Raw genomic sequence first — 12,611 nt, 5'->3', positions numbered from 1 at the left:
CCTATGGCAATTAAGTATAAAAAATATCTTCCATCATCATTGGAGGGTGACCTGCATTGGAGTGTGACTCCGAGTTAAGAGCTGATAAAAATCCACAAAGAGTTGGGGTTTTGCTTTTTAAAAAACATTCCTTTTACACACTACAAAGAAATAATTAGTATTTTGGTTTTTAAGTTCCTACTTGATAGTTAAAATGTAACACCTCAGCACTCTCCCTCAGCATTCTCCGGTATGCTAATTGTCCCTCCGAACCAGCCCTCCCATCACACAACTGTGAACGCAGACCCTCCTCTCCAGGGTGCAGTCTTGGGGTGGGCTCAGAAGACTTTGGCCTCCACATGTTTACACAGGCTTGAGGACAAAGACAGCATCATCCAGAACATAATAGTCATTATACATGTCGCCTTCACACAGGTATGGCAGTCTGGTGAATGCTTCGATAACAAAACCAGCTTTGCTGAAAACTTCAGGCAGACTGTTCACTTGTTCTTCCCAATTCTGTCCCTTGATTTCCAAAATTTCTGATGGTTTCTCCCACTTGCCACTACGTTCTCCACATAGGGATGAAATGGTAAGACCAGGGCAAGGATGACTGCCTCTGGTTGGCTCCAAGACACTTCTGGTATCTTTTAACAAAGTCAGAGGTTGGTCACAGCGGTCCAGCAAATTCAAGCAGCTGATGACATCATACTGGAACCCTGTATTCTGCCATTAATTTATACCCAGCACTCTGTATTTCTTCTGAAGCTGCCATATCATAGTCTCAGAAAGCTCAGTGGCGTAGATTTCTTCAAAATGAGGACTCATGAGTTTTTGTGACTTCTCCATCTCCAGCACCCAAATCAAGAAGTCTATGGGTTTTCCAGTCTGGATTAATTTTAAGCAGCCTCTGAAACAGATCTGGTGAAAACACAAACATTGAGCCTCTTCCTAGTAACCCACTGATAGAAGTTCTAGACATAAACAGGCTAAAAACAGATGACACAAAAGAATGATATAATTGGATAAACAGCCAGCCCGATTTCTCAATGCCGTTGTTTAAGAAGATCTGTGTTCCTTGATCAAGATAACTCTGAACAAAGACCGCCTGAAGTGATTCACATAATTTCTCTCTGTTGCACACATACCACTGGTGGTTCTCCTTCCGGCCACCCACCGCCGCCGGCCCGCTGGCGTACAGGGAACGGCTGAGCGGGCTCCGCAGCGTCCACATTCTCCGCGCCAGCCACACGGACGCCAGGCTGAGGCACAGCCAGCTCGCCAGCAGTCTCATCGGGAGCCGCGGCCGCTAGCGCTGATCACCGCCGGCGCCGAGGTGAGGAGGAGGAGGCGCCGCAGCTGCCTCCGGCTGCCGCCAACGCCGCCGCCGCCCGGGCTTGAACCATTGCATCCAACTTGCCCATCCAGCCCCTTCACGGCCGAGGTGGGGGAGGGGGTGGTGGGGAGGAGCGGCCACTTCTGTATAATCTTATGATCAGTTTTTGAATTGCATTTCTTGCATTTCTTCCATCTTATCACCTTTACAATCTTGTATTGAAGTGTCATGTTCTTTTTGGGGCATCATATTGTCTTCCTTGTTCTTGTTTGTTGAAGTGATGTGTTTGTTTTTCAGCATTTGTGGAAATACTAGTTGGTTTCTTTTTTGTTGTTGTTGCAGCTTTTATCTTTTTACTATGACTCTAGATAAGTGGAATGTTTGCTTTCAGTGAATATCTAGAGGCTTGTAATAGGTGTGGCCAGAGAGCTCTGTTCAGTTCTCCAGGGTTAAGGGCGTGCCTAATGTGACACACCCAGGTTTGGTGTGGTAAATCTCTCTTCTCTCTTTTTAATCAGAAAGGAAATTATTCTGCTCAACTGAACTCCCCTCCTCAAAGGAGATCAGTGCCTGAGCACTAGCCTCAGTGGGTATAATATTTGCTCACTCTGTCCCAAGGATCTGTGCAGTCCTCAGTATGAGTTCAGATTCCCCCACAATGTGTCTCATAAGGTAACCAGGAACCCCCGAGGTTGTAGTGTCTCCCACTGAGACTGCTCAAAGTCCCTGCCGTACCATGTGTCCTCCCAGACACCCTCAGTTTTTTTTCACAGTCCCTGTACCTAAGCCTCACACTATCACAGTCTCCTAGCCCCTGTTAGTTCTCTCCACTAGAGTCAGGAGTCTTCACTTGGTTGGTTGCTGGGCACACCTGTTATGTAAGTCCAAAATGGCACCACTCTATCGGTTTGTTACAGGATGTCACTGTAAAGTGATGGGGAAGAGAGAAATGTGCCTGGCCCATCTTTTTTTTTTTTTTTTCTATCCTTTAGTTTGGCTGTTACACTTTCCTCCATGGAGTTCCAAGCCAGGTTCCCTCTAGGCTCTTCCTGCAGCTTTTTTCACCAGTGGCTTGGGCTGCTGCTGTCTGGTCTCACTTCATTTTCCAATGCTGGTGCGTAGGCTCTCAGCTGCTGGAGTCCTCAGCTGTGAGCACCCACATTCTCCCCATAGGTCCAGCATGTCCCTCTGATTTTGGTAGAGTTTCCTCTGCTGTTTTTTCCTTAACTCTTCCCCGAGACTACACTTTCTCTACTTTATTTGAACTATCTCCTTGATAGAGCAGTAAGCTCCCTCTCTATCATCTTTCTTCCATGTGATAGCTTTTATCTTTAGAGTATTCCTCTGTGGGTTAGTGGAGTGTCTCCTCTTTCAGTGGATACCCTGAATCCTGTGCTGGGTGTAGCCAGGGAGCTCTGTTCAGTGCACCAGGATGAGGGGAGTGTCCAAGGCAACACCCAAATTGGGTGTGGTAAATCTCTCTCTCTCTCTCTTTCTCAGAGGGGAAGATTAATCTGCTCTGTTGTGTAGTCTCATGCTCACTGCCACTCCTCCAAGGAGACCAATGCCTGGTCACCAGCCCCAGTTGATATTGTATTCATTCACACTGCTACAAGTACAATGCAAAGGATCTGTGCAGTCCTTGGTATTAGAACAGATCCCACAGCGATGACCCTCTCCAGGGAATCAGGGAGCCCTGAGCATGTGGGGCCGCCCACAGTGACTATCTGAAGACCCAGCCACACCCTGTGCCCTCACATGGCACAGCTGTTATGTATGTCCAGAATGGTGCCAGCCCCCTCTCGGCTAGTTATTGGATGCCAGTGCCAGTTGGTCTGGGAAGGAGAAACATGCCTCCCTTTTATCCTCTTGTTTGGCAGGTACACTGCCCCCACAGGGCTCCAAGCCTTACGTAAGCCAGGATTTTCCCACAGCTTTATCACCAGTGGCTTGGGCTGATGCAGTCTGGTCTCATCTCACTCTCAAGCTAGTGCTGAGGCTCTTGGCTGATAGAGTCCTGAGTTGTGTGCATCCACAACCACCACGTAGATCCACAATGTCCCTTTAATTGTGTGAAGTTTCCTCTGCTGTTTTCTCTCTAATTCCCTGAGATTGTACTCTCTCCACATTTTTTTTTAAACTAGCATCCCTAGACTAGACCAGTAAGTTCCCTCCCTATTCTGCCATCTTGGTGTCTCTGCTGAATCTTTTTTCTTCCTTAAAAATTCTTTCCTGAGTTCCTTTTTGGTTTCTTGCATAGTTTTAACTAATTCTTTATAATGTCTAAATAATACCCCATGGTTGTAGGTGTACCACAGAATTGTTAACCCTTCATTATTAACTCTAGTTGATGCCAATCTTTGAACAAACATTTCCAAAAATGTGTGTATGCATGTGTGTGAGTCTATCTATCAATCCTCATGCATTGATATTTTTATTTCTATAGAAGGTTCCAAGAAGTAGGATTCCTGAGAAGAAGAGAAAACAGTGTTTAATAGATTTTTTTTTCCTTTTTGACAGGCAGAGTGGACAGTGAGAGAGAGAGACAGAGAGAACAGTCTTCCTTTGCCATTGGTTCACCCTCCAATGGCCGCCGTGGCCGGCGCATCTCGCTGATCCGAAGCCAGGAGCCAGGTGCTTCTCCCGGTCTCCCATGCGGGTGCAGGGCACAAGCACTTGGGCCATCCTCCACTGCACTCCCGGGCCACAGCAGAGAGCTGGCCTGGAAGAGGGGCAACCGGGACAGAATCCGGTGCCCTGACCAGGACTAGAACCCGGTGTGCCGGTGCTGCAAGGCGGAGGATTAGCCTAGTGAGCCGCGGCGCCGGCCAGTATTTAATAGATTTTCATGCACTGAATTTGTAACACAGAACCTTTTTATCAGTGATGCACATAGTGTTGCTTCCCTCACATCCTGTGCACTACACAGTTGTTGAATGCTTTATGATTATTGATGTCCTACTGAGTGTTAAAAATATTTACTGTATTTTGTTCATTTCCCTGCAGGGGCACAATTGGTTATGATTAACAATAGATATTGTGATGTACCAGTTGTGATACTTTCATTGTAGTTGACAAGTGTTAACCCTCCTTAACCATATCTTTTTTTCTCAGAAAACCACAGAAACATTGCATCCATTTCATCTAATCTAATCTATTGATCATGCCCACCTCACCCCGTCCTCTTCTCTCTTCCCATATATGTTGGACCACATAGTTGCTTTCTACTGACTGCCTATCCCCACTGAAGTATCTTTTATCTCTGTGCACCCATGATGACTTATTTATATCCTTATATGGGTGAATACAAGATCCTGAGAACTTGAAGTATCCCATGAGGAAACAGACTTAGCTCTAACTATGACCCGCTGCCAGAGAGCCAGTTAACTATCTGCCATAGCCACTGAGTTGGGACTGCTGCCCTCAGAAGACATACTTTTATCTGGGAAGTCAGCGCTCCAGCAATGGAAAGTAACAATACCTGACCCAGCAGTGACACAGAGTTCTCAAAGGACACTGAGAATCATCTAAGCAGAATTGCAGAGAGAAGAGGGTCTCTGACTGTGCTTATCAAGGTTGTCAGGGAGACCCTTAGCTAAATTCAGCCATGTTGAAACAACTGGTTAGAAACTGATTAATACTGCAAAACTAGTACTCAAACAGTACTTTACACTTTATGTTTCTGTGCGGGTGTGAACTGTTGAAATCTTTACTTAATATATACTAGATTGATCTTTTGTATATAAAGAGAATTGAAAATGAATCTTGATGTGAATGGAATGGGAGAGGGAGAGGGAGATGGGAGGGTGGTGGTGGGGAAGTTATGGAGGGGGAAAAGCCATTGTAATCCATAAGCTGTTCTTTGGAAATTTATATTTATTAAATAAAAGTTAAAAAAAAGATATACATGCTTTCTCTAAACTGAAAAAAAAAGAAGCTGATTAATACAATTTTCTTAAGCTTTTTTTTTTTGATAAATTAATGATAGGCTGGAAGCAAGATTGTGGCTAAGAAGCCCCATTGACCACCTCCCACAGAGACCACAATTTGAACCACTATCCAAGCACTGTCACCTTCACACACCTATGGGAACCAGGGGAGAGACCACAGTGCCTACTTTAGTAGAATAAGAAAAGTTGCATTAAAGAAAGCAAAATGAAAGAAATGGCCATGTTATCTTTGCTCAAGCCACATGTAGTACAGTATGGAGAGAGACACCTCCTGGTGGGGGAGGTAGAAGGGAATGCCAGTGCCAGGCCCACTGTGGCCAACTTCAGAGTCAGACAGAGCCCAGCAGCCACTGCCCCCAGGCCCACAGCTATAAACTGAGAGTTCGGACTTCCACAGCCAGGCTATCTCCACCACTGCTCTCTCAGTTTCCAGCTGGAACTGGAGCAAAACTAGCTGTTACATAGTAGGGTGCTCTCAGCACACGCATGCCTTGTTTTCTGGAAGACATTATGTTATTGATATTAATTTTTCAATATTTGGCAAAATTTTGTCCTTTTTGTCCTGAAACCAACTGGGACTGGTGATTTCTTTTTTGGAAGTTTTTATACTGTGAATTCAATTGCTTTTGTGCTTGTAGGGGTATTTTGGTTATCATTTCATATTTATGAGTGAGTTGTAGTAGTTTATGATTTTTGAGACATTGTTCCATTTGATCTAAATTGTCAAATTCATGTGTCTAAAGTTGTTCATAGTATTCCTTTATTGTCCTTTTGATGTCTGCATGGTCTCTAGTGATATCTCTGAGTTCATGTTATTGATTTTAGAATTTTTCTCTTTTCTAATTTAAGAATTTACTGCAATTTCCCCTTCAACAATGCTTTAGATGTATTATACATATTTAAGTATGGATTATATTCATTTTCATTCAGCCCAGTGTGTGTTTTAAAATTTTTCCTGACATTCTATTTGAGTCTGTGTTATAAATTGAGAAGTCCCCTTTACAGTATCTTTAAGGATCATTGCAACGTACTATAAGAAATTACATATGGATCAGCGCCCCGGCTCAATAGGCTAATCCTCTGCCTGCAGCACCGGCACACTGGGTTCTAGTTGTGGTCGGGGTGCCGGATTCTGTCCCTGTTGCTCCTCTTCCAGTCCAGCTCTCTGCTATGGCCTGGGAGTGCAGTGGAGCATGGCCCAAGTGCTTGGGCCCTGCACCTGCATGGGAGACTAGGAGGAGGAAGCACCTGGCTCCTGGCTTCAGATCAGCGTGATGTGTTGGCCGCAGCGTGCCAGCCACAGTGGCCATTGAGGGGGGTGAACCAATGGAAAAAGGAAGACATTTCTCTCTGTCTCTCTCTCTCACTGTCCGCTCTGCCTGTCAACAACAACAACAACAAAAGAAATTACATATGAAATTAAAAGATTTACAATAGTAGTAGGTCCTAGAAGAAGCAACCACAGACAGAAAATCAATAAAATATGTCAGAGTTGAAACATACTAACGTACTTCGATCAAATGGGCATAACAGACATTTATAGGACATTTCACTCAACAACTATAGAATACACATTTTTCTTAGCAGCACATAGAACATTTTCTAGGATAGACTACGTATTGAGCCAAAAATCAAGTCTCAGTAAAGTGAAAAAGATTGAAATCATATCACCTATCTTCTCAGACCATAAAGGAATTAAATCAACAAGAAGAACAAGAGTATACTTATAAATAGTTGGAAATAAACAACATGCTGTGAAATGATCAATGGACACTGAAGAAATTAAAAAGAAAATAAAAAAAACTTTCTTGAAATAAATGAAAATGAAAACACTCCATATCAAAACCTGTGGTATACAACAAAAGCAGTATTAAAAGGGAAGTTATAGCATTAAGTGCTTACATTAAAAAAAGAGAAATATCTCAAATTAAAGATGTAATGATACATTTTGAAGATGTAGAGAAACAAGGACAAACCAAGGTTCAAATCAGCAGGATTCAGGAAATAATAGGTATCAGAGCAGAAATAAATGAAATTGAAACTAAAAAGAAATACAAATACAAAAGATCACAAAATAAAAAGTTGATTTTTTGAGAAGATGAACAAAATAGATAAACCTGTAGCCAGACTAACAAAGAAGAAAGAGAAAAAAACTCAACTAAATAAAATTAGAAATGAAAAAGGAGACATTACAACACGCTACTGAAATATAAATGATCATAGAAAACTACTATGTAGAATTATATGCAAATAAACTGGAAAACTTTGAGGAAAGGGATAAATTCCTGAATCATTTAGCCCACCAAGATTAAATCAAGAGGATATAGACAACCTAAACATTCTCATAACAAGCAATGGGACTGAAGCATTTATCAAAGTCTTACATCAAGGGAAATCTGGGACCTGATGGCTTTACTACTGAAATCTACAAAACATCCAAAGAAAAAGTAACTCCAAGACTCTTCAAACTATTCCAAAATATTGAACAGGATAGAACTCTATCAAACTCTTTAAATGAGACCAGGATTATTTTGATACCAAAACCAAACATAGACATGACACTAAAACAAACTGCAGACCTAAAACTGTAATGACACAGACGCAAAATTATCAACAAGATACTAGCAAATCAAATCCAAAACCACATCAAAAAGATCATACATCATGATTAAGTGGGATTTATCCCAGAAATGCAAGGGTGGTTCAGCATTCACAAGTCAATAAATGTTATAAATCGCATCAATAGAATGAAGAATAAAAGCCATATGGTCATCTCAACAGATGCAGATGCATTTGATAAGATTTAACAACCCTTCATTCTTATCCTTTGACGATAAGGTTAAATATTTTTTACATGTTTGTCATTGTATATTTTTTCTTCTCTTTCCCAAGGTTTATTTATTTATTTGCAAGTCAAAGTTACAGAGTTACAAGGGGAAAGAGAGAGAGAAAACTTTTGTTCACTAGTTCACTAGTCCAAATGGCTTCAATGGCCAGGGCTGGGCCAGGCTGAAGCCAGGAGTTTTGTCTGGTCTCCCATGTGGTTAGCAGAAGCCCAAACACTTGAGTCATCTTTTGCTATTTTTCCAGGCAATTAGCAGGAAGCTGTATTAAAAGTGAAACAGCCAGGACACAAATCAGCAGCCATATGGGATGCCATCATTGCAAGTAATAGCTTTACCCACTACGCCACAATGTCAGCTCCTACAGTTTTCTTTTTTTTTTCTTTTTTGACAGGCAGAGTGGACAGTGAGAGAGAGAGACAGAGAGAAAGGTCTTCCTTTTCCGTTGGTTCACCCTCAGTGGCCACTGCGGCTGGCACGCTGCGGCCAGCGCACCACGCTGATCCGAAGCCAGGATCCAGGTGCTTCTCCCGGTCTCCCATGCGGGTGTGGGGCCCAAGCACTTGGGCCATCCTCCACTGCACTCCCGGGCCATAGCAGAGAGCTGGACAGGAAGAGGAGCGACCGGGACAGAATCTTGCACCCTGACCAGGACTAGACCCGGTGTGCCGGCGCCACAAGGCGGAGGATTAGCCTATTGAGCCGCAGCACCGGCCAACTCCTATAGTTTTCTAAGACCCTTAAATATTCCTATAGTAGTTTGTTCTTTTAAAAACCAGGTCTCTTAGACACAGAGAGTAAGCTTAAAATTATGCAGTGTTGTATGAGATTTTAAAAAATGATGGGCAAATTTTTTCAAACATCATCTGTGTCTAATAAGTATATCGATTTGTGTTTCAGATTTTACATTCTCATAGTTATTAAATTTCCAATCTCTAAGGATATTCAAATGCAATTTTTCTGAACAAGGGTTCAGGATAGTGATCCTGTTTTATTGCATCCATTTAAGAAAGTGTCATAACTTATTACTTTTTAAGGTAGTAAGACTTTTTAAGCTTTCTTATTTATTTAATCATTTATTCATGTATATTCCATCCAGAGGACAAACACACACACACACACACACGCATATGTGGATGGAGATAGTCCATACAGCAGTTCACTTCCAAATATCTGCAACAGCCAGAGTGGGCCAGGCCAAAACCAAGAACCTGGAAGACAATATGGATCTGCTACATGGATGGCAGGGACCAAAGTACTTGAGTCATCATCCTCTGTTGCCTCACAGGGTACTCACAAGAAGCTGGATTTGAAGCACAGCAGCTGGGATTTGAACCAGGTACTGCAGTATGGAATGCTAGCATCCCAAGTTGTGATTTAACTGCTGCATCACACATCCACCCTTGTGTAGCCAATTTTGTAGAGGATTGGAACCTAGCACAGTTTTCGCATGAGACAAATACTTTCAGTGTTATGGCTGGGTTCTATTTAATAAAGGAAGCTTGGAAGTCTTTGCATATTTTTTAAAGATTTATTTTATTTATTTGAAATGTAGAGTGACGAGAGAGAGAGAGAGAGGAAGAGAGAGAGAGAGAGAGAGAGAGAGATCTACCATTTGCTGGAAGATCCAAATGACTGCAATGGCCAGGCCTGGTCCAGGCTGAAGCCAGGAACCAGGAGCCAGGAGCTCTATCTGAGTCTCCCACATGGATATCAAGTCAAGGATTCAAGTGCATGGGTCATCTTCTGCTGCTTTCCTGGATCATAAGTTAAGCAGCCAGGACTCAGACAGATGTTCTGATAAGGGACACAGCACTGTAAGCAGCAGTTTAACCTACTGTGCAATGATGCCAGCCTCAGAAGCTTAGAATTTTGAGCTTTGTTGTTCTCTTTATTACCAAAAGAAGAATGGTCATTTTCAATTAAAATAATCTGTTAAGAATGATCAAAATTTCAATTGTGTTCTCATTTATGTGTAGGAAAGAAATTCTTTTGGTAGTTTGATAATTATTTGTTAAAGTTTCTTCTAATTGGTTCTGTTAAAATTTCAAGGCCTCTTGGCTATTTGAACCTTGGCTATTTGAACCTTAAACTTGAACAAGAACATTTATTTCCTCACCTAAATATTATCTTTACTGATTTCCCACTTAGAGTATATGATAGACTAAGTGGAAGGATTGTTTAACATGGGACCATCATATTGCTTTGAAGCCATGATTTTCACTCAATGATTCCTGCATTTAAAAATTATTTAGTTTACTTTATTTGAAAGGCAGACACACACACATACATACAAACATGCAGAGACAGAAGCAGAGAAGAGAGACAAGACAGAGAGAGACATAAAGAAATATTCCATCTATTGAGTTTTGCCCCAAATGCCTAGAGGTTAAAGCCAGGAGACCAAACTCAATCCAGATGTTCCATGTGGGTGGCAGGGATCCAAGTGCTTTAGCAATCACCTTCTGCCTCCTGGGGTGTACATTAGCAGAAAGTTGGAGTCAGGATCAGAATTGGGATTCAAATCCAGGCACTCTGATGTGTGATGTGAGCTTCTCAAGGCCAAATGCTTGCCCCACCTTTTGTATCTTAAGATGGGGTAACCCTGGATATGAGAAGGCATGTCTAAAATTTCTGATATCTTGGAAGCATATTTTGGCCTTTGCCTCTTACTAGAGTCTGCTGGGCTGTCACTGTCCTTCAGGGCTACATTCTAGGTCACAGATTTCTTCTGGGACATTAGTAGGAATGCATTGTAGGCCTCCTGCATTGTCCTCAACTGGGGAACACAATTTTGCTCTTGCAACAAATATGCTGTGGACGGTGGCCCAAGAGTTTTGTCTTATCGACAAGGTTTGTGTCATGGATGCATCCTCAGACCTCAGACTAGAGAGCCTCCCTGAGATCAAAATAAAAATTAGGATTTTATTAACAAGGAATAAGAAAGGGATACTTTTGAGGTAAATAAGAAGTCATAGCCACCATTATGCATATGCTTTATGTCTATTGAGGCAGCTTCCCACACTAACTTTTTTATCATTCATATTTTAAATAAACCCTTAATTGATGTTGATCTAATAGTTAGTCATAATATAATAAAAAATAGTAAAGTCAAGCTCTTAGATATTGACACTGATTAATTTACTCAATACAATCTAAATAGAGTTGATAGATGAGAAGTCACCCTCCAGGTTTGGTAATCACAAGCCTTGTTTTGGGTAGCAAGTGATAGAATACCTGTGGCTTAATAATAAGGCTGCCTCTGAAATATCACTAGAACAAAAAATTAGTCAATTCTCCATATGGTTAATTCAACTTCTAAACTATGTCAGGGTTCCAGGTAGAATACACACACACACACACACGCTCACCCCTTCGGATCTGCCCTCACCTTTCTTTCTATCAGGTTTATCCCTCAGGTTCAGTTGCAATATAACCATTCTAGGGGCATGCTGTCCTCAAGAGGGGAGGCAAAGCTACAAGAGCTGCAAGGCTTCTTCAACATGTACTTGGGGAGTACTCAGGGAATTCAGAGAATATCTTGTAAAAGCAGCCAGAAAATCAGATAAAAATGGGAGAGTTCATTGATTTGGGTCGCTGAAGTAACTGGATTAAGTACCTATCACAGGCCTCAGAGATAGTGCAGACTTACTGCTCCGATGGCTCCTAGGACAAGCAGTGGTCCATGCTTATCAAGGGCTCAAGCACTCTCAAGCATCAGGGAACAGCTAGGTCAGCTCTCCACACTTCCTTGTACTGATCAGGAAATAGACAATGAGCCCCTTGGATCAAGAGAACTCAGGGGAGCTGGTCGCAGGAGCTCCAGGCTCTCACGGAAGGGATGAGACAGAGTGAGCATGGATGAATACTGTGTACACGTGGATCTCTATCACAACTGAGGGATTCCAAGATTAGGTCACTGTGATCTTTGTTAAGAGCCCCTAGCAAACCATGCCTTCATCCCCTCTAGCATTACTCTGGAATGTCTCAGAATAGAGAGAGACTCTTTTTACCTTAGTGTATAAGCAAATGTAGTCCTTGCCTCAGAATAGCTTTGCAAATGAACAATACAGTCAATGTCATTTGATGAAGAGATAGGCAGGAACCCCAGAATTACTTCCTAATATGCTGAGTGAAGTGAAAATACCAAAACAACCATGACAGAGGATGGGAAGTTGGTGTGCCATGGATGTATGATGTGAGACTGGAAAATCTACTAGATGATCATGTTCCTTGGAACTGCTCATTGGGTACACAATTTACCAATGCCTCAAGCAATGCTCTGGGAGGAAGCATCACTGAAACATTTGGCTGTTCATGAGCCGTGGCTGACTGGGAAGACAGTATTATGGATAAGGCTCACCAGTAACAAAGGGATAATAGAATCCTGCATCGACAGAGAATGAGTGAGGCTAAATCTCCCGAAACACCATTTTAAGGAGGGGCAGGTTCAGAGAAATAGCTAAGAACTGACTTGCAAATAGGTACGGAAGTGGTTAACAG

The 12,611-nt window shown here is 42.3% G+C and overlaps 1 pseudogene; it reads right to left on the bottom strand.

Annotated features, from left to right (window-relative positions):
* Nucleotides 1–260: 260 nt before the first annotated feature.
* LOC133758436 (protein-L-histidine N-pros-methyltransferase-like) lies at nt 261–1,273 on the bottom strand (annotated as a pseudogene).
* Between the last annotated feature and the right edge of the window lie 11,338 nt (nt 1,274–12,611).

The sequence above is a fragment of the Lepus europaeus genome, chromosome 4 (assembly GCF_033115175.1).
Source record: "Lepus europaeus isolate LE1 chromosome 4, mLepTim1.pri, whole genome shotgun sequence".
Classification (NCBI taxonomy): Eukaryota; Metazoa; Chordata; class Mammalia; order Lagomorpha; family Leporidae; genus Lepus; species Lepus europaeus.
The sequence above is the reverse complement of the archived record's forward strand: the minus strand, read 5'-3'. Positions and strand labels throughout refer to the sequence as shown.